Genomic DNA, 26,102 nt, shown 5'->3' on the forward strand with positions numbered 1-26,102 from the left:
CTGGGGCTGAGGCTGCCAGGAGTCCTGAGTTCTGCGCCACTTCCTCTGGGTTCCCATCACTGTTCGTGCCACTGGCACTATTCCTATTCCCTCTGCTTCCCCTCCTGCTGAGCACACCTGCTATCCCATGCCTCTTCCCATGGCTTTGAGATTTTTTTTCCATATAATATGATGTATCTATATATGTGTATATATTATTATATACACAATAAATTATTACATAATTATTACACACACAATACATACATATATATATATATCTAACCTTATTATGAGGTTATTAAAGAGCAAATAAACATTAAATTAGTTCAGAGTAGATTAAAAATTGATAATTAGAGAAACTCAACATCCCCAAATCCAAACATTCAATTTTAAATGAATTCTTTGCATGGTAAGTTGAATAACAAGACATCTGATTAGACTTATTGTAATTGAAGAAGTATTTAGTGTTAATAACATTATGAAAACGCTTCCCAACTCATCTCTTTAGAATGTGTCAGCTTATTTAAATCTGGTATACATCAAAATATTTAAAGTTTTTATTTTTGTTTATTTTGAGAGGAAAGAATTATTCCCTTTTAAGAGTTAAATTACTTTTAAGAAATGCAGAATCAGAGTTTTCAGAATGGGAGAATAAAATTGAGGTAGAAAAGAAACACAATAAATGTGTATCAACATTTGTCATAAAGGATAAACATATGAATCAAAATCTTTTTTTCACAACATAACTAAATGTTTCAGTTTGATGGGATCTTAGAGTAAAAGACAAAAAAAAAAAAATGTAGTATTCTAGAAGATCTAAAAAAGATCTAAGCACAGAAGTTCTCAAACTGTTTTTACTCACAAGACATTATTCTTTGTCATGTCTCCAAAAGCCATCTTCACTTAATGGCTTCACTTTTCTCTTAACTATCTTCTAAACTCTCCTCTCTTCTTAATGCTCCTCCTCTTTGTCCATGTGGGGTGTCATCCCTTATATGTAGGTGCTCTGCCCAAAGGAACATAAATTTTATTAGCTTATACTTTGCAAAGTATCTTGGGATGCGGAGGGGCAAGTTTTTTTTTATTATTATTATTCCATGCTTATTTATTCTATCTTAAAAAAAATGGAACAGGTTTTGTCTCATGTAATTTTCATTTGTGATTTCTTGAAATATAGCTCTGGAAAACCAGAGTTTGATAAGGTCCATTGGAATTCAAATGGAACTACTGGGCTATGCCTTTTTAAACTCAAGTCACTTTGACTCTCACTAATTGACCAATAATAAGTATCAGTTCAAGCTTCACTTTTTCATTGTTTGGGTTTTGGTGCTCAGAGTGAATATAAATAAATAATAATTGTTGCTGTTTTTGCCAGAAACACTCAGGATCTTCCCCTCCCAGAATGATTCTTTTGTAAAAGCAAAGTAGGTCATCTTTTGCTTCAGTTCTTATCTAGTCTTAATTACTGAATAGGCATTGTCTCAGACAAACGGGGACCTGGGAAAGACCTCAGCTCAAAAAGGCTAAGGTCTCTCCCTGCAACCTGGACCATGTCAGTTGTACTGATCTATGTCTTGCCACTGGACTCTGAATGATTCTGAGGAGAGAGGAAGGCTGATGACTTTATACAGCTGTCTCACTTAAATCCAGTTTACTTAGAAGTCAAGATATTACCCTTCTGTCTGTCATTGGTTCTCTTCAAGAACAAAGGATGAACAATTCTTCTAAACTCTTTCCAATCTGGCTTCTGACCTCATCTTTCAATTGAAATTGCTTTCTCAAAAATTATCAGTATTTCCTTTATTGCCAGACCCAGTAGCCTTTTCTCTATCTTCATTCTATATCCTTTGACACTGCAAATTCCCTCCTCCTAGATGTTCTCCCTTCTTTGGATTTTGATATTACTCTGATAGATTGGTTCTGCTCCTATTTAGCAGATCTCTGCAATTTCCTTTGCTAGATTTTTATCTAACGCCGTGGGTACTCCCCAAGACTCTATCCTGGGCTCTCTTCTGCCTATATACTGTCTCACTACATCACCTCATTAAGCTCCTCTGAGTTTAATAATCATCTTTATGTTAATGACTTCTACATTTATATATCTAGCCTCAATTTCTCTCCTGAATTCTATATACCTGAGTCTCCCCATCACCAAATGCCTACTGGCCACTAAAACAGAATGTCCTGTAGGCATGTGAAATATCTAAAGCTTAATTCAACCTTTTTCTTTCTCCTTTTTTCTGAACTTTCCTTTTCCTAGGAGATACCATCCTCACCACAGTCATAATAGTTGTTCATTTCATGTTATCCTTGCCAACTCATTCTCATTTACCTCACATATCCCATAGTTTACTAAATCTTGTCATTGATTCCTCCACAACATCTCTCCTCTTGCAAGACCATCACACTACTTCAGGCCTTCACTCTTCCTTACAGTAGGCTATAAGGGTCTCCTTGCTTCACTTCTCTCCTCACTGCAGTCTGTCTTCCACACAACTACCAAAGCGGTTCTCCTAAATCTCCTAAATCACCCTCTTAACTCAGGAAATTGCAGTGTTTCCCTATTGTGGAATTAAGTATAAATTGTTCTGTTCAGTACATCACTGCCTTCCAAATACCAGCCCAACCTTCTTGCTCTTCCTAGCACACAATCTCTGCTTCTCTTCATGCCTTTGCATCTGCTGTCCCCTATGAGTGGTGCACCTCTCTCTCATCTCTGACTGTGAGAAGCTGGGCTTCTTTCAATTTTCTTGTGGTTGTTCAGCTATTTCAGTTAAATCCGATTCTTCAGTATCTCCAGGGTTTTCTTGACAAAGATACTGGAGTGATTTGCCATTCTAGTCTGAGTTAGCTTATTTTACAGATAAGGAAACTGAGGCAAACAGGGTTAAATGACTTGCCCAGGGTCTCACAGCAAGAAGCTGAAGCTGGATTTGAATTTAGGAAGATGAATCTTGGTGACTCCAGGCCCAGTTCTCCCGAACCACCTAGCTGCCCCATATCCTTGTTGACCCTCTATCCTTCAAGACTAAACTCAGATAGCATTTTCTTTTACCAGTCCTTAGGTTGCTTTCTTTGTCACTTAGGGGCTGGTAACTCCCAAGAAAGATACCTTTCTCTATAATTATCTTCCATTTACTCTGTATGTAGTTTATGTAATGATAATAAATTACTAGATTTATATAATACCTAATATGTTCCAGTCATTATGCTAAGTACTGCAAATGATATCTCATTTGTTCTTTACAACACTGGGGTCTAGGGGCTGTTTTTACTTTGGTTGGTTGGTTGAACGAGTAAATAAATTATGGCTACTAGGGGAATGTTGCCAATGCACATGCAATTAATGATAAGTTCCTCATGATTTTTGGTTCAGTTAGCATTGTCATTGTTGTTGTTTGTCCTTCCTTCTGGAAAAGGACCATGACATCAGGGAGGGGATGCCATGACATGCAAGTGAGTTGGATTTAAGTGAGGGAGGCCAGGGAAAGTCACAAGTCTTGCCATCTGGGTCCAATGGTAACATAAAGATCTGGATGACTGGAGATGGCCCTGGATGAAATGCGAGACCTCAGCCTTTTTAAGTAAGGTCTTCAACAGGTCTCAATTTAGCAAAACGTGTGACATAATAGCATGCCTTGTGACACTTTTGAGAACCACTGAAATAGAACGTAGAATGTCAAATCTAGAAGGGACTTGAGAACACAGACCCTGGAATGTTAGAGCTGAAAGAAAAAAAAATTTAAATGTCAGAACTGGAAAGGAGCATAAAGCTTATATATCAGCCCTTCTGAGACCACTTTTCCAAAATCATATTGGTCCTGGAATGTGATGGAGAAAACAAAGATTTATTAAGTGCCTACCACCTCCCAGACACTGTGACAAATATTTTGCAAATGTTCCCTCAATAAATCCTCACAACTCTGGGAAGTAAGTACTATTATTATACTCATTTTATAGACATGAAAACCAAACCAAGCAGGGGTTAAGTGACATGTCCAGAGTCATACAACTAGTAAATGTCTGAGGCCACATTTGAATTCAGAACTTTTTAATTCCAGGCCTACTACTCTAGCTACTGTACCACCTAGTAGCTCAACAGAAATGTTAAAGTGATGTATTAAATGCATATGGAATACAGCATTTTAGATGCAGAAAATAATTTTTAAGTAATTTAGGTCAACTCTTTCAAATTTAGTAGAAAAATTAGAAAACTAGTGTTGAGGAAAATTTTGTCAGTGATGTATCTGGTTATAGGCCCAGGACTGGAATCCAGACCTCCTAACTCCTCATCTATTATCTTTATGATAGAACATGCATTTAGCATACATAATAAATTATTAGGGATATGTATGGCTAAGAACCAATAGAAAATGTTTAGTAATGCTCAACTTACAATAGTTGACAAGAATTTATTAAGCATACTGGGAATAATATTAAATACTGTAATCCAAAGAAAGGCGAAACCATAGAAACTACTCTCAATGACCTCTCCTTCTAATAGGGGAGACCACACAAAAATGACCATATGTACCTAGAAGAATTATATAATATAAATGGAAGGTAATTTCTGAGGGAAGGTACTGGAGGGTACAAGGAAGAAGGGATGGAAATATTAGGAAATAATCCTCAGATAGTAAGATTTGAGCTGAATCTAAAAGTCAAATAAGGAGGCAACTAGGTGGTGCAGTGGGTAGAGCACCAGCCTTGAATTCAGGAGGACCTGAACTTAACCCCAGCCTCAGGAAAAGAAAAAAAAAAAAAAAAGTCAAATAAGATAGTAATTAAGAGTGAAAAAAGAGGAGGAGAAAGAAAGAGAAAAAAGAGAGAGAGAAGGAAGGAGGGAGAGATAAATACAGAGACAGAAGCAGAGAGCACTTTTAGCATTAGAGACAGCAAATATAAATGCACGAAGTCCAGAAATGAATTGGACTTTATATTTACTGAAATAAATAGGCCAATGTAACTCAATAGAGTGGGACAAAATGTAATAGTGGAAAATGAAAAAAAAAATGCTATGGTATAGAGCACTTATAATGCCAAATGGACAATCTTTGTCTTTGAAATAAAGATGGTTCCTTAACTTCATTCACATCTTCACCTCTGTCAATCAACCATTTATTGAATAGATATCTAATGTCTGCTAGGAACTGTATCTTACTGTGCCCTGTCTTTTCAGAGATATTTACTTTGACATAGCCCAAGATTTTTCTGGAGCCAGTGTCAAAAAATCCAACATAACATAAAATTGAAAGTTTTATCCTTGATGAAAAGTTGTCATAAAGTGAAAAGAGCAAGACTCTCATTGTTTCTGTCCTATGGATGGATTTGATCTTTGATTGATGCTGAGGAGATCTACTCCTTTGATTGATAACTATAAATTTGCTCAAACTTTTAGTCCTTGGCTGTCTAGGTATTCACTTAAAATAAGCAGGAAGTGTCAAGGACACCAATTTAAAAAACAAAACAAAACAAAACAAAACAAAACAAAAAACATCAAATTCTGTTTCTTCCTTCCCATCTGTTTACCACCAGATATAGGGTTGTGAAAAAGTTCTTGGTACAGATGTCAATCCCTAGTAATTCCTCTAGGCAATTAGTTGCTCCTTTATGTTCCCAACATCCAAAACTATTCTCTGGAACAGAGTAGCATCCCGTGCTGCTCTCAGCTATTAGCAATCACTTGAGAATATGAAATAAAAAAAGAAAAAAACTAAGAGAGCCCACATGAAGCAAATAAAGAAAAGGGGGAAAGAATAAGGTCTTGATGGTTAATTTGAAAAAGAAAAAAATGAATCATTCATTTCATGTAACTTTTTTCAGAGGGGAAAAAAGTTCAGGTTTTCTTGGCATTTAGTTACAGAAATTCAAATATCAAATATTTTCAGAGGAGAAATTGTGTCAGTAAATTAACAGGAGAGCACCTGGGAAATGAGTAAGAATAGGGAGCTGAAGAGCTTTTATTCATTCCTGTTTTAAGTTCCTGCTATTTACAAGGCCAAGTAAAAGATTTCATCAAAGATATATGAATACAAAAGGAGGTGGGTCAATCATATAAAGAGAGGAAGGAAGGTACAGCTGTACTGGTATTATGAAATATCAAGATATTGGGTAGAGGAAGTGGGTAGACTTCCTCTTAAAGAACAGTTACTAGAGATCATGGACAAGAGTTGAACAGAATGGTTTTTGAGCTACATAGATTATTGGAGTTGTTACCAACATCAGTTACATCACAGATCCATGGAAATATAGACATGTACAAAATAAGCATTAGGTGCTTAGAACTATAAGGTTGAATAAGACATGGACCCTTCTTTGAAGATTTTATTAAATTTCTTTGAGAGTTAGAAGAAATTATCTGCTCAAATCAGATCATTGTACATAGCAACAAGAAGATTATATGATTATTAATTCTGATGGGGGTGGCTCTCTTCAACAATGAGATGATTCAGACCAGTTCCAATGATCTAGTGATGGAGAGAACCATCTACACCCAGAGAGAGGACAACATAGCATTTTCACTCTTTTTGTTGTTGTTTGCTTGCATTTTCTTTTCCTTCTCATTTGTTTTCCTGTTTGATTTGGTTTTTTCCTGTGCAGCAAGATAATTGTATAAATATATATATATATGCATATATTGGATTTAACATATAGTTCTACCATGTTTAACATCTATTAGATTACTTGCCATGGGGTGGGGGGAATTGGAACACAAAGTTTTGCAAGGGTTAATGTTGAAAAATTATCCATGCATATGTTTTGAAAAGTTTTAATTTAAAAGAAATGAAATTATTTGCTACAGTTATCTTACTTTACCAATGAGAAATCTAAAGCCCAGAAAAGCAAAGTGAGTTATTCAAGACCATAAATTAGGAAAGAAGTAAAATGCAGAACATAGAATCAAAATTTCAGAAGTGGGAGAGACCTGTTCATCTGTTATTGTTGTTCAAGTCATTTCAGTTTGGTCTGACTCTTTGTGATCCCATTTGGGGTTTTCTTGGCAAAGATACTGGAATGTTTTGCCCATTTCCTTCTCTAGCTCATTTTACAGATGAGGAAACTGAGGCAAACCAGGGTAAGTGACTTGTCCAGGGTCACACAGCTAGGAAGTATCTGTGGTCAGATTTGAACTCAGGAGATTCATCTTCTTTATTCCAGGCCTATCACTCTGTGCACTATGGTGTCACCACGTTATCCAGAGGTCATCTACTCTAAAACATTTTGAAACAAAATTGCCTTCTATAATATCCCTGACAAGTGATCGTTCTGACCCAAATTTGAGATGGATGGTAATGACTATCCAATAAAATCCCCAAATCTTCATCTCTGTAAACTCTGCCATGAGCAGAAAATAGCCATTTGCCCCAAATCTGAAAATAGCTCTGTGGTTCAGTATCATCCAGTTTTTTTTAAACTAAATTTCTTCAGGTCCAAGCAAAAGGTCCAAGAAATAACAACCTATGCCCCAGAGGTAAATTCATTGTCTCTTCTGACTATTCAGCTGCTTTCCTGGCTTTTTCATTTGCAAATTAGCTACTCAAAGTTGTTCATCCTTCACTAAATCAGTCTACTCAAAGTTCCAAATTCTTTATCAGTTAGAAAATGATCCAGTCAGACCTGATTAGTCTTTACAAGATGAAAAACTACTGTGAATATAATACAGTCTTACATACCTATATATCTCCTGGGATTAAGTCTCCTTCTTTCCTTTATTTAACAATCATTTATTTATTAAGCACTTAATGTACTCCTGGCACTGTACTAATTAGGCATTAAGGGTTATAATTATCCCTTCCACTTCTCATTGACACAACATGTGAGAGCCAGCAGACAATACAGAAAAAGTTTAGACACTCAGAAATAAATAAGATACACACACACACACACACACACACACACACACACACACACACATATAGTATTGTGTAATAATCATATTTTATATTTTAAATAAGGACAGGAGAGGAGAGAAGGGAGAAGAGAGGGAGGAAGAAGAAAGCAAGAGAGGGAAGGAGAAGAAAAGAGAAAGAAGGAAAGGGAAGGTGAGGAGAAGAGAGAGAAGGAAGGGAGAGAGGAAAAGGGGAAGGAAGAAGAGAAGGGGAAGAGAGGGAAGGAGAGGAGAAGAGAGGAGAGAAGAGAGGAATAGAAGAAAGAAGAAGGGAAGAGAGGAGAGGAAAGGGGAAGAAAGAAGAGGAGATAGAAAGAGAGATAGAGGTAGGGGAAGGGAGAAGAAAAGAGAACAAAGACCTAAGGAATACCCATATATAAGCAGAGAGACATGGACTGTGATCAGGCAAAAAAAGACTACTGCAAAGTATCCTTTTATGTATTGTTTGCTGGCTTTTACATGTTGCCTCTGGTATTGAGGTGTGGAAGGGATAACTGTAGCACAGTGCCAGGAGTACATTCATGATGAGGTTTAGAATTAGAGTACCTAAATGAAATTAATGTTTAATTGAAGTCTAGTGGCAGGTTCAGGGCACAGGGAGTCAAACAGAGCTCCATCGCAACCCCTTTGGATTCGGCGCAAGAATACAGAGTTAAATGAGGTCTAGTAGTGGTGCAAGAGTCCTCTGTAAAGGAATTTACAGATCCGAAAACCTAGATTGATAAAAGAGGTTTATTGTGGGGTTTGGAAGTAAGATTAAAGGTGTTAGGTAAAGAAGAGGAAGACACCAGAGCCAGAATGGTTCCAGTGAGCAGAAATCCTTTGTCATGGCAGGCGTAAGGCTGCTATGTTTGGGACTTCTGAAAAGAGAGGCTCTTTTATAATAAGAGGCTTTGGCTGCAAGCTGAAGGGGCTTGTGGATGAAGTCCCAGGTTGGCTTCCGGCTGGGCTTCAGCCAAGGTTTGAATTTGAATTGAATTCAATGGGTTTCAGGACTGAGCCAGATAACAACGATAAAAACTGTTTGTGTTTAGGGTGGAGTCCCTTCCCTGAGGCAGGGTCCAAGGAGATTTTTATTTTTAAGAATTTTGGGGTTTCCTCATCATTCAGAGCTTAATAATGATTACTAAATTAAGGAATGAAGGACACTTGATTCCAGGAGACATATCTAACTCACTGGCCAGTTAAAAACTAATCATAAAAACTCAAGAAAGAGATAGTACTCAAGAGAAGATGTTGGCCTCTTGAGGTATTATATACTGCAAATAAGTCAAAAAAGATGAGAAGTTAAGAGAAGCAATCATATTTTTCAATTGAATTCACTTGTAATATTAGAAAAAACTATTTCAAATGATGGATAAGTTTAGAAACTAGATTGCAAGGGGTTGAGATATTAGTGAGAAGTAAAGTAGAGATGAGTGTAGACAGCTTTTTCTATTTCCAGGTGAGCAAAGTTCTATTTGATGGGCATGGGTGTGGCTCTAGACTGAGAGCTTTTTCTGGGAGATTGAAATGCAAGAGAGCAATAGAAAAAGAGCCTAAAAGAATGGTAGAGTCTGTTAGGATTACTAAGTGAGAACTCAGGTTGTCTGGACAGTGACAAGGTGAGAATTCAGGTTTTCTGGACAATTACAAGGTGAGAACTCAGGTTGACTTGATAGAGGGGGCAAGCTCATTGGCTGGGGTGGTTCTTCCCAGAAGCCCTTGCATTATCCCACGCCCATTCTCTGGGAGGATAAAAGACACAATATTGGGCCTGGAGAGCAGATCGGCCTGGAGAAGGATAAGAGCTGGAGGAGATTCAGAGCCAGGATTCAAGAAGAAAGACTCTGCATTGCATCAGGCTTGACGGGGCTCTTTGCAAGAAGGGAAGTCACTTCTAAGGACAAGAGTTAACAGCAACTGCCTGGAGACAACGGTTCACTACAGGAAGAAGAATCTGTCTGAGAGATTTGAGTAGACACAGCAGATCTCTTCCCAGAGAGTGATCCGGCAGCTTCTAGAGACGACAGCTCGCTACAATTGGCGCCCAACGTGGGGCAAGGACTTTTGCTTATCCTGACAAGAGGAGCTAGACCAGACCTTTGCAATTTGGCGCCCGAACAGGGACAGACACAGTCCTGATTCCAGTGGAAAAGCTTCCGATCTAGATCTCAGTCTCTCTGACCCAGAACCGTGAGTAACGAGGAAACTTTGTTAAAGATTAAGTGAGCGTGCTAATAGATAAATAAGGAACTTAACTTGTTAAAGGCTAAACCAGGAATCTCTTATAGCTGAAATGGGGCAGATGTTAGCTATATTCAATCCCTGGACCTCAGCCGACTCAACTCCAGCCCCAGAAGCAACCTCAGCTCCACCCCCATTCAGGAGTGGTACTATAGAGAGTATAATCAAGATAATTGAGGAGCAGAGTTTACTTGTAACCTGGGTACAGATTGCTAAACTCTTGGCTGCATTAAGACGCACATCCCCTTGGTTCTTAGAGGAAGAAAAGATAGATGTAGATAAATGGAAGCTAGTGGGATATGAAATGAAAGAATTTCAAGCAAAAAATGGGCCTCGTTCAATTTCTGCAGAAGTATTTTATATCTACAACATAGTTCAATTAGCCTTAAACTATCAAGCAAGTTGTAGGAGAAGGAAAAGTTCTAAAAATGAACAGAGGAGGAAGTGTGAGGAAAAAAGGAAAGATCAAGATCTTTCCCTAGAGCAAGAGGATTTAAATGAGGAATTATGGTATGATTCTCTTGAAGAAGCTTCAACCCTGCCTAGAGAACAGATTATTGACAGGCCCACATCAACCCCACCTTCAGAGATGGAGGAAGAAAGAGGGGAAGAGGCAGAAACACAAACAGAATTGCCTGTGAAGAAGCCTAAGCCTATGACAAGATTAGAAAAAGCATTGGTTAAAGCTAAGAGAGAAGGACAGGATATAAGTGATTTTATACATGCATATCCTGTGATTGAAAATACTGACTCTGTAGGTAAAAAAAGGAGAAGATATGCACCTTTAGATTTGAATAAAATTAAGGATTTGAAAAAAGGTTGTACCCTTTATGGGGCTACATCAGCTTATGTCAAAATGTTACTAGATGGTTTGTCTTATGAAGTCCTAACCCCGAATGATTGGAAATCCATAGCAAGGACATGTCTGGAACCTGGAGAAAATTTATTATGGCTTGTGGAATTTCATGAATTATGTAAAATTCAAGTCAGATGCAATTTGGAAATAGGAGTTAACACACAATTCACTTTTGAGCACTTGGCTGGTGAAGGTCGGTATGGAGAGAATTCAGAACAGACTGATTATACCATGACAATATATGAACAAATTGCTAAGGCTGCAATAAAAGCTTGGGGTGTCCTCCCTGGACAGAAAGATCGCGGAGAGGCTTTCACTAAAATACAGCAAGGTCCCAATGAACCTTTTGCAGATTTTGTGGGACGTTTGCAAACTGCTGTCAAAAGAACTATTGGAGAAAATGAAGCTACAGAAATAATGACCAGACATCTGGCTAAGGAAAATGCCAACGAGATTTGCAAAAGAATTATATGGGGATTAGACAAAGATGCTCCTTTAGAGGAGATCACTGTGCTACAGTGGGAACAAATGCTTTTTACACCCGGATGATGATGAACATGGAAAGACAGGGTCCCTCCTGGCAAGGGACTTCTAGAGAAACTCGGCGATGTTTTCAATGTGGAAAAATTGGGCATCTAAGAGCTCAGTGTAGGTATGGAGATACAGTGAGAAGACAGGGTGAGAGAAGACCTAAAACCCCATGTCCAAAATGCAACAGAGGACTCCATTGGGCATCAGAGTGTAAACTAATTCAGGGAAATGGGATGAGGGGCCCAGGTCCAGGGCCCCAGGCAAAAAAGACTTGGGGCATGATGGCAGCTGATGTTACACCCAAAGAGCCTTTAGAAGGCCAGGACTCTGATTTAATCAACCAGCAGAAAAGCAATCACATGGCAGAAAGGGATTACCTGATAAGTGAGCCAAAAGGCAATCAGATTGCAAAAATGGATTACACTTGGGGAGAATACAGGCCTTTTAAACCAACAGGGCTGTGTCCAGTGCAAACAACTCCAATGTAATTGCCAGATGATGAGAAGAGATTTAAACAGTGGTAAATAGAAGGTAATTATATAGGTTAACTGCCTGGGAGAGAGGGTTTGCTTGTATTTCTTCAGCAGGAGAAGGAATCAGATGGGTGCCAACGAGTCATATTCGCCTTGTCCATCAGAGAGAGACAGAAAAAGAGAAAGACCTCAAAATAAAGGAGAAGATCTAAGAAACATCTTACACTGAAAGAGCATGGATAATAAGAAGACTGTTAAAGAACTTTAAAACCAGCAGGAATCATTGGACTTCCTCACACAAGATGAGACTAATGGACAATGGACTTATGGACATTTATAAATTTTCAATTTATGATTATTTGATTATGATTATGTTATATACTTCTAGCATGTGTTATGTTACTATGTTACTATGTGCTTATGTAATTTATGTAATTATCTGTAATACTTCCCATATTGATGGATTTATGTTTCAAGGTCATTTATGTAATTATCTGTAATACTTCCCATATTGATGGATTTATGTTTCAAGGTCATGACTGTCCTATGTTCTAAATCAAAAGAAAGGGGGAGATGTTAGGATTACTAAGTGAGAACTCAGGTTGTCTGGACAGTGACAAGGTGAGAATTCAGGTTTTCTGGACAATTACAAGGTGAGAACTCAGGTTGACTTGATAGAGGGGGCAAGCTCATTGGCTGGGGTGGTTCTTCCCAGAAGCCCTTGCATTATCCCACGCCCATTCTCTGGGAGAATAAAAGACACAATATTGGGCCTGGAGAGCAGATCGGCCTGGAGAAGGATAAGAGCTGGAAGAGATTCAGAGCCAGGATTCAAGAAGAAAGACTCTGCATTGCATCAGACTTGACGGGGCTCTTTGCAAGAAGGGAAGTCACTTCTAAGGACAAGAGTTAACAGCAACTGCCTGGAGACAACGGTTCACTACAGGAAGAAGAATCTGTCTGAGAGATTTGAGTAGACACAGCAGATCTCTTCCCAGAGAGTGATCCGGCAGCTTCTAGAGACGACAGCTCGCTACAATTGGCGCCCAACGTGGGGCAAGGACTTTTGCTTATCCTGACAAGAGGAGCTAGACCAGACCTTTGCAAGAGTCAAATGAGGGTTTTTTTCCAAAGGTTTTTGTTGTTGTTGTTGTTTGTATTTTTCTTTTAAGTATGGGGGAAAAACATATTTGTTAGGACAAATGGAAGAAGTCAGTGGAGACTGACATTTAGAGAGTGTGTGTGCCATTAAGGGGTAAAATTGCTGACAGAGATAGGAGGGGAGATCAAGTTCCCAAGTAGAAAAAATGGTCTTGGTGAAAAGGGACACAGAATAGGGGGAGAAATGTCAAGAAGTTTTAAAAACAGAATAGAAAAAGGCAAGAGAGTTCAGAGTACTTGGTGTTTATTTCCTCAATAAAGTATAAAGAGAGAGTGCTGAAATGAAGGAGAGTGGTAAGCCACTGCCATGGGAAATCTGAAAAAAAGAAAAAAAAAAGGTTTGAAACAATTGAGGATTTAGATTAAAAACTCATTTAGGGAAGAATAAAAGATTTATCTGGCTGCAGTGAGGGTCAAGATGAATTTTCACAATATAAATTTGTAGTGAATCCAATTAGCACAGTTATGTGGCTTTCTCCATCACCATTCAGCAGCAAATGAGTAATAACTGAAAAGGCAGATTGGTGAAGGTAATCCAGAATTGCCAAATCACAAATGGCAATAGAGCTGGGGAATCTGTATAGAGAATACTGTATATTTGAACTTGTTAACTATATGATCAAGAGTGGAAAGAGTGAAAATGAAGTCAGAGCAAAGGTGATAACTTTGGAAAAAACTAAGGGATGGGATAACTAGAGTTTATGGTGGAATTGAAGAGTAGGCTTAGTAGTGAGGCACAAAGAAAGATGTGAAATAATCAATTAGGATGAATCAATCAAAGAATCACTCCAGTATAGTTTTTCTAAAAAATAGAATCCAGAACTGAATATCATTGTGACTGTGGCAGAGTATATCAGGACAATCTTAGTCAAACTGCTTTTCTGTGTAACATTAAAATCTTCTAGATCTATTCATATTAATTCAATCAAACATTTATCAAGTGTCTACTATATGCCAGATACTGTTCTAAGCACTGGGGATTCTCTTAAGAAATTTATAATCTAATAGAAGAAGTCTCTGTAAAATGTAGCTGAAACAAAGGGGGTATCTGGGGCAGATGATTGTTGTTCCATAGAATAAAAGGCAATCAGAGCTACTGATGGAGAATAAAAAAAATAAAAAAAAATTGTTATCTACTAATTTTTCACATCATCTGTACTTGTTTACTTGACTGGGTTTTTTTCTTTAATTATTTTGTAAAACCTTTACTTGTGTGAATATTCAAATTTAGTTAAATGGCCTTGACTATCAGTACCTTTTAAAATCCTTAGAGTCTGTATACTATCCTAGTTTATTTTGTGCCATTTGCAAATTTGATAAATATTCAATTTAGGCTTTCATCTGATTAAAACATTGAACAGAACAGAATCATGAACAGAACCATAATATTCCACTATCCTCCATTCCCCAGGTAACATAATTCCATTAATTCCCATACTTTGAATTCAATTACTATACTAACTATATTATATGATACTATATGATACTGTGCTATACTATGCTATACTATACTATACTATACTATAATATCATAGCTATACCATAATCTGGCCTGTATCTCTTGCTTTCATCTTCATATCATCTATTTCTTCTTTACCTACAAACATGCAGAAATCAAACTACAATATGTAAATGGTATGTATACATTTAATTCAATTTAAGAAACACTTATTTAGTCTCTATTGTTTATAAAGATTATAAAGATTGTGAGGGAGATGCAAAGTGTATATGTGACATTAATCTCATGCAGCTCACACTGTAGTAAAAGGACAAAATATGTTTTAATATTTCAAAGACAACATGATTTCTTTGACTTAATTTCTCCATTGACAAAGATTGAAATCATTCTAAAAGACAAGTAAAATTAGAATTTGAATAAGTGTTGCTGGGGCTAGAAAAAATCCATTATCCTATAGTCAATCTGGAGAACCTCCTGAGCTGTGTGTTAGGTTGTTGTTTAGAAAACATTCACACAATGTGTTATTGGACCCAACTCAAGAACTTCCTAGGATAAAACAATCTCCCAACATTTGTCTTCTATAGTCAGAACCTTTGAGAATACAGAATTGGCTCTATAAGACATCATGATAAGGGACGGAAGGCCAGAATGGAAGATGAAACATATTTAAATAATGATCTTTTCCCTTGGGTGTCTACAATTTTATAAATAATGGGGAGTACTTCTCTATCTACTGATACAGATTTGTAGCTCATTGAGGTAGCTAGGTGATTATAAAATCTATAAATTAATCTATAAAATAAAGGAGTTGGATTCTATGGTTCCTCCCAACTCTAAATTTGTGATCCTGTGATCTGTAACAGCCTGAGAGACTAGCAGAGAGAATAAGAGATGAAATGACCTGTCAAAAATCATACTGAAAAATTGTGTCAATGGCAGGGCTTAGACATCAATGATCATGACCCTAAGTTTGACCATCTACCCACTATTCTGTGCTGCCTTTTGATGAATAATACATAATAAAGCATGACAACATCCAAAATAGGATATTAGAGGTACATAAAATAGAGGAACAAAGCACTTTGAGAATTCATTGGTAGAAAATGTGATGCAGTGGAAATTTAATGCTTCGCTTGAACTCAAAGATATCAGCTTGATCCCAACTCTGTAGTGTTGTAGCCTAACTCAACAACTTCAGGAAAGTCTTTTATTTTCTCTGGAGGTTAGTTTCCTCAAACTCAAAATTAAGCATTTGGACCAAAGGACCCCTCTAGATTGCTTCTAGCTCTAAACCTATAATCATCTATGATCTATTGAAAACTGGAGATTTTAAAATTTGTAACATGTCATAGAAATCCCAGGCAACATCACCTAAGACTAGACTAGAAACAAACTGCATAAGAAACAGGAAAGATGAAGAACTTTTCTATACCAGAATCCCTGTTATGTACTGATAATGATGAAATATTACTTAAGATTAAGTTCAGAGATTATTGTGACATTTTCCTTGCATGGGAGGAAGAGAGAACTAAATTCTTTGCAAATTTTATCTCGTTTGATCATCACAACAATTCTGAGAGATAGGTGCAATTATAAACTTCATTTTAATGTTGAGGTAACTAAGGTAGGTAGAAGTTAAGTAACTTTTGGGAGGTCACTCAGCTAGTAAGTTTCTGAGGTTGGATTTGAACTTGGGTCATTCTGAATTCAAATGCATTGTTTTATTCTCTGTATCACCTAGTTGCTTTTATAGTTTTAGGAAATATAATTTGTTGCTGATTTGAACTAGTTGCTAAGATATGGACTTGATTCAGTTAAAAATGTTTGTGCTTTGGACTTCCAGCCAAGATGGCAGAGAGGACACACACATCTATTTAAGCTCCATCTTCCTCTCAATATACTTTTTTTCATGAAAAAACCTCGGAATTAGTAATTGACTGAAAAAAAACACAAATAATTACCAACAGAAGATAGCCTCAAAATTCCCCAGAAAAGGTCTGTTTTTACTCAGGGATGGTTAGATCAGGGGCAGACTGCAGGCAAGCAACAGGAGGAGGAGGAGCAAGAGGAGGAGAAAGAAGAGAAGGAGGAGGAGGCAGGCAGTGAGAGTACAGAAGGCAGCTCATACTGAGCAGACCTGAGGGGGGTGGGGTGTGATCTCAGCCATTTCTGTGGGGAGAACTTTACCACAATGTGACTATTTTGCCCTGGCAGCAAGCCAGTAGATCAGCAGAGAAGCTATAGACACAGGAGGTAAAGGCTATAACCCCAAAAACCAAGGATCTCTCGGGACTTGGCCACACCCACCCAGAGTATCTCGGCAAGCTCTCAGTCTCAGAGCACAGACACAGCCATTGCTGTCCTGCTAGTGCCTCACTGCTGCCCCCTGCAGTCTGTACAGGAAGCTTGGTAATATCATCCAGTCCCCCCCCAAAAAAAGCAGATTGCATTTGGTTTTTTGTTAGTTTGGTTCTTTTTTAATTCTTCTTTGACAAAATGAGCAAAAAATTAAAGCACATTCTAACTATTGATAGCTTCTATATGGATAGAGAGCAGACTTTAAACCCTGAGGAGACTAAAAACATACTATCTCCAGATGAATCCCCAAAGGGGATACGATCTGGTCCTCAACACACAAGACTCTCATAGAAGAAATTTAAAAGATTCTCACAAGAGAGCTAGAAGAAAAATGGAAAAAGGAAAGGGAAGCTTGGCAAGAAGGTCTGGATAAGTCATCCCACTCATTTAAAGATAGAGTGGATAAAGAAATCAAATCCTTGAAAAACAGAATCAGTGAGTTGGAAAAGGAAAACAACTCCAAGGAAAACAGAATTAGTGAATTGGAAAAAGAAAATAGCTCTTTAAAAAATAAAATTGGCAAAATGGGAAAAAAAATTTCATAGAACAAAACAACTCACTTAAAAACTTAATTGGACAATTAGAAAAAGGTATAAAAAAGTGAGTGAAGAAAATAATTCGTTAAAAATCAGAATTGAACAAATGGAATTGAATGACTCGAGGAGACACCAAGAATCAGTCAAGCAAAACCAAAAAAAATGAAACAATGGGGAAAATGTCAAATATCTTCTTGGAAAAACAACAGACCTGGAAAATAGATCTAGGAGAAACCTGTCAGATTGGCTAAGATGACAAAAAAAGATAATGATGAATATTGGAGAGGATGCAGGAAAACTGAGACATTGATGGTGGTGATTGGTGTTGTGAATGAATCCAAACATTCTGGAGAGCAATCTGGAATTATGCCCAAAAACTTATCAAACTGTGCATACCCTTTGATCCAGCAGTAGTACTACTGGGCTTATATCCCAAAGAGATACTAAAGAAAGGAAAGAGACCTGTATGTGTCAAAATGTTTGTGGCAGCCCTTTTTGTATTGGCTAGAAACTGGAAAATGAATGGATGCCCATCAATTGGAGAATGGTTGGGTAAATTGTATTTGAATGTTATGGAATATTATTGTTCTGTAAGAAATGACCAGCAGGATGAATACAGAGAGGATTGAGAGACTTACATGAACTGATGCTGAGTGAAATGAGCAGAACCAGGAGATCATTATACACTTCAACAGCAATACTGTATGAGGATGTATTCTGATGGAAGTGGAGATCTTCTCTAATAAGGTTTCAATTGATCAATGATGGACAGAATCAACTATACCCAGAGAAGGAACACTGGGAAATAAATGTGGACTACTTGCATTTTGTTTTTCTTCCCAGGTTATTTTTATCTTCTAAATCCAATTCTTCTTGTGCAACAAGAGAACTGTATGTTTCTGTACACATATATTGTATCTAGGATATACTATAACATATTTAACATGTATAAGACTCCTGCCATCTGGGGGGAAGGAGGGAAGGAAGGGAAGGGAAAAGTCGGAACAGAAATAAGTGCAAGGGATAATGTTGTAAAAAATTACCCATGCATATGTTCAGTCAATAAAAAATTATAATGTTTAAAAAAAAGATAAATGAAAGGGAAAAAAAGCTTCTTTTAAGATTCAGAAATAAATGCAGTTCATTGTTCTTCAAGGTTGAGAGTTTAAGTTTTTCAAATAGAGAAAAGAACATTCAGTCAAAAGGTTCAAATTTCAGCTTTGGCAGTTACCAGCCGTATGACTGGAAAATTCACTTAAATACCCTGAATCATAGTTTTTTCTCTATAAAAAGCGTGTACATGGCAGAGGGAGTGGGAAGAGGAAGGAAGTTAAGGTTGCTTCCATCCCTAAAATTATAGGGTCCTTTATGTTCCTGATTCCTAATCATATAGTTTGATTTGTGTCCTTAGAAAGAATAAGACAGAACAAAGTTCATTTTTTAAAACCTGAAATGAACTGTCCTAACTTGCACAATAGTTGTGCAAGAGATGTGTGTTATCAGGAACTAGTGAAAATTAATATCATTTCTTAACTGCCAACAAGAATCTGAACTTGATAATAAATTTGGATAGTAAACTTCAAAGGAAGAGAGATTGCTGAATGATGGCAGCAAATAGAGGATCTAGAAATGATAATGGGGAACATGGAATATTCTCATTTCCCTTCAAGAATGTTTCAGGAAACATGAGAAAAGATACAACCAATATTAGGAAGGAAAGGATAATTAGAGAGAAATCTAGGTGCTACAGTAGCACTGAAATCAGAAAGAACTTAATTTAAGCCTTTCTTCAGCCTTCTAATATTTGTATTATCCTAGACAAATTGTTTAACCCTCTTTCTGCCTCAGTTTCCACATCTATAAAGTGGGGACAACAATAGCACTTACTTCCTAGGATTATTGAAAGGCTAAAAATGAGTTCATATTTGTAAAGCACTTTGAAAACCTTAAAACATTATCTAAATATTAGCTATTATTATTAAAATGATGATAATGATGGTGATAGTAATGATGATAATGGTGGTAATGATGATTTAGCATCATCTGATGTCTAAGTAGCAGAAAATGAGAGGACAATGAGAAGAAATCTAAAATGAAGAGAACATTGTTAATTGCAGAATGGGAGCTTCCCACTAGTGTGAATTAGAGTGTCAGAGGGTACAATAGAAGAGGAAGCTATTAGAGGAGTAGGGTTGAGGTAGATGGACATGAGAGAACAGGTGCTCCAGTTTTGGAGAGCTTATTCATATAAAACCTGCAATTTAATATCCTTGGGAACTGAAGATTAAGTTGTTAACCATTGGAGAATGTATCTGGACAAAGAATTAATAAATGAGAACAATTCCATTGATGATAGCAGGTAAGTAGAATTTTCTAAGTCTCATCTCTGGAGATGCAGTCTGGCTGTATTTGCAGCCTCAGTACGGACTGTCTCGAAGTCAGGAATATCTCTCTAAATAGGTGAATCCCCAATCAAATAAAATATCTTTGATTTAATCAGTAGAGGAAATTCCTAAGGTGGGAAAGATCCTCTAATGGGAGGAAAAAATCCCTTTTGCTACAGAACATCACAATTTGTCTATAACTTAATAGACAAATCTTAAGAAGTTACCTCACATGTTGTAGGCAAATGACTTGCCCAGATTCACATGGCAAATAAGGTACAGAGGTGGAATGATAATGATAAATAACAAAAGATATCATTTATATGGTACTCAAAATTTTTAAAGTTTGTTAATTCATTATTTCATGCCCTCTTGATATAGACTATCCCATATGAAGCTATGAAGATGAACCCTTGTGGGATGAGATTTTTAATTGTATCATTAAAGGTAGATTGGTAGCAAAACCAGGAATTTTGACACTTTTCTGGAAGGTTAGTTAGAAAGTCATCCCAAATGCAACAAACACTTCCCCTTTTCCTTCCCTTCAACTTTTCCCTAATTCCTCTTATTTATCTTGGTCCAGATTTTTCTAAGCTCTGTCTAGGTTTTTAAGAATGTAAAGTATTTAATAACTATTACAAATTTTATTTATATTTTGACTCTAAATTTAAGCTCTGAGGAAGTCTCCAAGTATAACCTCTATTTCACGTCACCATTTAGAGTCTTCATTCAACTTCTAACTTTGTGTGAACCAAATGGAAAACCTATTCACATTATGGTTTAGGTGTGTTGACTTCAGGAAATAGCATGAAGACCCTCAAGGGCCAACAGAGCACATGTAAACAAAAAAGGATCAGTTCTCTATAAGCCTAGCAGTGCTGCTGCTGCATGCGACCCTTTACTCCTCAGGGAGCTTTGAGAAAGTTCCTCACCATTTTGCACCCTTCCCTCCATTCCCTCCATTTCCCAACACTCTGAGTGACTTTCCTTTGACTTCTATGGATTCAGGCGACAATGTCTGGTGTTTTGGTGAATTTTCTGAGTTCTGGCACAATCCTCTGCAAGTCATCTGTCCTGCTTCTTGCCTTATTGTGGTTACCACCTAGTCCAGAGATGCTCCTGATACATCCTTCTCAGTTGGGCAATCAGCAATCATTTGCCTTTGAAACAAACCTAGAGTTTCTGTAGTTCCAAAGATAGCTCTCCAGAGCAAGAATGCTAAGGATGCCATTTCACAAAAGTAAAGAGAGTTTTTAACAAAACATCAAGGGATTCCCTACTATGCACATCTAAGCACTAAGATAGCCCCTGGAAGCAACCCTACTGTCTTCTGGGTCCTTCCCCAGCAAGAGGGGGAATTCCCTATTCAGCTGAGACTAAAGAGCTGACCAAGTAGTTCAAAATGTGATGGGTACCTCTTAATCCATGAGTTCAGGTGCCAAAGGCTTCACTCCTCCATTAGATTTTCTTCTTTTAAAATAAATTTTATTGATATCTTTTGGTGTTACATCACCTAAATTTCCCTGTATATACTTCCCTCTCTCCTCTCCTAGTGGGCCATCATATAAAACAAGAATTCTTCAAAGAAAAAGAGAAAGAAGAGTAAAAATATTTTTTAAAAACTGATCAGTTGTTCCAAAACAATTTGAATTGTCAACAAATGACCAGTTACAACACCTATGTGACTGATGTTCTTTAAAAAAAAGAAAAAAAAAGAGAGCTCACACAAGGTATCAAAATCACAATTAACTCTAAAAATAAAAACAAAATAAAATGAAAACCAAAGAGATAACAATGGTTAAAGCTATCTTTATTTCGTTGGAGGAGGTAAACTAAATACATGAGTCCCAACCATTTTAGTAAAAGACTCACGTTAATGTGGAAAAATCTCAATACTCATACTAATGGCTATATAGTGATCTATAGCCCCGCAACGAAGAGTAACAGCAACAATGAAACAAGTTTGATCCATAGTAGGATTTCATGATTGAAACATGAGTACCAGATGTGCTTGCTCAGAGTCCACCTGACACCTGTATGAAATAATTCTGGGGTTTTGCTGTGGCTGAGATCATCCAGAGAGTGAGTGCAAAGGATTGTATTTGGCCAGCCAAACTCAGGGCACAGCCTGCTTGCTGGCCCATAACTCTGAAAAATAGGGTGTTTCCTAATAGTAAAAAGGGAGGAGTGGTCTGGGCATAAAGATCCTGACAATACATATGCAATGTTCTGCACTCATGGACCTGCCCCTTCTATGATGGAGTAGGATGAGATGTCTTCTCATATCTCTTCTTTGGGTCCATGTTTTGTGATTTTCCAATTATTTTTAAAATTATTTTCTGGACTTCTTTCAATTTATATGTTATAGTCATTGTGGATATTGTTTCCTTTGCTCTGATTACTTTATTATTATTATATGATAACATATATTGTTGTAAGTCTTTCATTGTTTTTCCATATTTATCATATTCATTGTTTCTTAAAGCACAGCAACATTCCATTATGTTCATGTAACAGGATATTTTTAGTCATTTCCCAATGAATGGGCATCCGTTTTGTTATCAGCTCTCTGCTATTACAAAAAGTGCTATTAAAAATATTTTGTTATCTATGAGGACTTTCTTTTTTAATCAATCATATTATAATAGTAATTATGACCATGGATCACATTGAAGAAGGAAGCCCTGTAATGGTCTGGCACTGAGATGTAATCAGAAAAACACCATCTACAAGCATGAATATCCATTTTCCATTTGGATTGCATGCAAAATACCCTCCATGACAATAGCAGATACATAGGATGATCAAATATTTTCATTTTATGATTAATTTGAATTAAAAAATAGAAAGTCTGTGGTTACATTGGCAAGGGATCCTTGATGATATTAATAGATGTATGAGAGCTCTTGATGGAGAAGAGTCTTGAAGGTTGGTTCTGCTACTAAGATTTTTTTTATAACCAACAAATAATAAAACACATTGATAACTAGCATTTATATCATTCTTTAGGGTTTTTATCTTCCTTTCCCTGAGATACATTGTACTATTAATTCTTTCAATATTGAGTACATTTCCAGTATTGGTTTGGCATGATTTGATTTGATCTTAACATTCTTCTTCACAGTTTGCCCAAGTGTCATTTCTATTCCTTTATTTTATACTTTGAGGACTGAGGTATTAGAAGGAAAATGTGGTAGTTGAGGTATCATTGATTATGAAAAGAGATCATTAAAGAAACAGTTAATAGGTTATTTTGTTTCCATTTTATGTCTAATTATGTCCCTCAGTTTGTTGACATTGTTTATTTGTGTCTCATGCATTCTTTAACTTTTTTATTTTTACTGTATCTGATTTTTGCTATTTTATAAGGTGATGCTTATTCCATCATCCTCTTCCAGAATGTCTTATTATTACAAATAGATTCATATTCTAAACCAACATCATCCTTGGATCTGAGCCTACTCCCTCTGGCAAATGTGGATTTTGAATTCTTTTTAGCCTCTTTCCTGCGATGACAGTTTAATGGAGGTAATAATTTTGCAAGAAATTGTGGTAATAAAGGTCAGTATTTTTGCTTTTTCCATTTACCACTTGTGGTATCCACAATTATTTTAATATGTTAGGTTGAAACTATAGTTGTTTTTACCTTTAACCTTTATTCTAATCTGTAAATTTGCCTTTGCACTAATGATAATGTACCTGCTGGTCTGATAACACATTGACAAATATTAATAGAGTTCCCATATTAGTAACCAATTATTTTTATCTATTAGAAAATAGCTAGTTTCGTTTTTTAAAATGTTGTTCTAATCATGTGCTTGCCTTTTTAAGAGAATATCCATGATATGTGGATAAGAATCTTTTGAGATATCTATAAGCCTTCTAGCTTTTAATTTTTGAACACAAATTATGTTTTCTAACATATTTTTGACATTCTTATACCCAATTTTGTATTAACATCACTGAATACCAGAGAGTATGATGACTCGGTTGGGATGACCTTGTCAAGTTGTTCAGAGAATAACTACTTCTTTAACATCTACAATATACATGTTGAAAGATTGAAAAGTGCTTATTAAACATTTTCTATGTGCCTTGTGCTAACAAGCACTACAAGCACTATATTAGGGATACAAAAGAGACAGTTCCTAGACTCAAAGAGTTTACATTCTAATAGGAAGAAAAAACATAGAGGAAACAGGGAATAGATGTTTTGGTCTGGGAAATCCAACAAATGTTGAGGAAAGCTTTAGGAGAGTTGATTGACACATCCTACTCAGGATTCATTGTAGTAGTACAAGATTTGGAAATCAGGTGGAGGGGGGTCATCAGGAAAAAAAGCGTTTGGCATAAGGGAGTCAAGCATCTTGGGTGGGAAGGACAACAGTTTGGTACTTTGAGTATAGATGGTCCATCATATCTATATATACAACTATATCACTATCTCCACACAACATGCCATTCCATTGTCCATCCCAACTAGTTTCTTGATTCTCTGATGCTCATTCCAGGTTAGAAGTTTAAGGATTGAGATTAGGTCCACTAGTGTATGGTTTCTAAAGTTACAATAGCTTCAATGGCAGGTAAAAAGCAAGAAACCTGGGTGAATGACTGATGGGATGTTGTAGCATAAGTTGCCATTATTTTCATAGTGGTCTTTTTACTCATGTTCATCATGAGCACTTAAAGTTGAAATGACCAAATGTATTTCACAAAATGATGTTACTTGTAGGCTTTGCATAGAGAGTGAAGCAGAGTAGAAAGCATGCTCAATTTGGAATCATAAGACCAAAATTCTTTCCCTACCTCTATACCTTACTTTGTACACTTTATCAATGATATTCCTGCAATATCTTTATGTGAAAATTAGAAGATTGGACTAAATGACCTTAAAGATTCTCTCTAGCTCCTAATCAATGATGTAATAAAAATCATTGTTTAGATTTTCAGGAGAACTTTCCACTTAGTTTAACTTCTGTCTGATTTCTGGTTTTTATTATGAAAATGTTAATAATTGTTGTGTCATTCCTTCCAAGTGTTAATTCACTGATCATAGGATAAAGATCCTACATTGAGTACCTACATTTAACTTAATGTTTATAACTAGCCTAAAAATAATATTTTAAGCACCCTCTGTCTCCTTTTCTACTACTGCATCATTTTCATTGTGGAAGTAGAAGGATTGAGAATTTTTTTCCAGTTTTTTGATTAATGGTTCATCCAGCAGCCTACCTCTAGGGATGAGCATACTTATTTTAGCTAAGCTGACTTCTGGACAGCATTCAATCTGACAGTGAGGCTACACTTGAAGTCATTCTAGTTTTATAAAACCTGTCTGAGCTTCAGTATTAGAGCCTTTGGGAACTCAGTCACCTACCTATCTCCATCTTCCAAGGAGACATCAGGGAGGATTTTGTGAGTCATCTAATTCAGAAGTTCACCAAAATTATATAGTCAAATAATATTGACAATTAAATCAAAAGCTAAAATGGATCATTCTACCTTGATTATCTGTAAGAAAATAAAACTTTGTAATGTTCAAATCAATTCCAAACTATAAAATTCAGAGAGCCAATGAATCTCCAATTAAAAAAGGATAGTTTTCTCAATCCAGTTCTCTGGTATATTATGATTTTTTTTTCTCTCCTGCTGTTTAACAGTGTCAACAGTTATTCATATATTTACACACACACACACACACACACACACACACACAGCCTAGTAACATTTCTAACTCCCTAAAATCTCATCCATTTTGCCATGCTAAAGGACACAATATTTCTGTAGACCAATTTAATCCTTAAAACATTGGTTGCACATATAATCAAAGACTTATATACTGATGTAAGATGCACAAACCACCACACATTTAACAGTACCATTTAGAAAATTGAATATTAAATATGGATTCAGAAAAAAAGACCCTGTTTTAAATCCTAAGGTTTTGAAGAAAGGAAAAAGATAATTTGTGCTCTCATGATCTAGCACATAGTAGGTGTAGGGACATAGAAGGTAAAAGTTTATTGACTGGTTTTAGTCAGTAACATAAAGCCATAAAACTTTTCAAAGTAATAATCTGCCTTAAGAAAACATACATCTCATAGAAGAGCAAAACTAGTTCCTGCTCCTATATAATAACATTATCCAACTTTTCTGAATTAATGCCATACTCTCAGCATCTATGAAATTAGAAAAACATTATTAGGAAAAGGTTCTTGACCTTCTGCTATTTTCTTCTGCAATTTAAG

At 36.5% G+C, this 26,102-nt stretch overlaps 1 protein-coding gene across 4 annotated transcripts in view; it reads right to left on the bottom strand.

Annotated features, from left to right (window-relative positions):
* The window catches only part of LOC141555627 (formin-H-like), a 192,450-nt gene that overhangs the window by 151,441 nt on the left and 14,907 nt on the right, over positions 1 to 26,102 (bottom strand). For all 4 annotated transcript variants that reach the window (XM_074288644.1, XM_074288645.1, XM_074288646.1 and 1 more), the window contains exon 2: positions 845 to 988. The gene's annotated coding sequence lies outside the window, so the exon portion shown is untranslated. The remainder of the gene's footprint in view (positions 1 to 844; positions 989 to 26,102) is intronic.

This window comes from Sminthopsis crassicaudata, chromosome 2 (assembly GCF_048593235.1).
Source record: "Sminthopsis crassicaudata isolate SCR6 chromosome 2, ASM4859323v1, whole genome shotgun sequence".
Taxonomy (NCBI): Eukaryota; Metazoa; Chordata; class Mammalia; order Dasyuromorphia; family Dasyuridae; genus Sminthopsis; species Sminthopsis crassicaudata.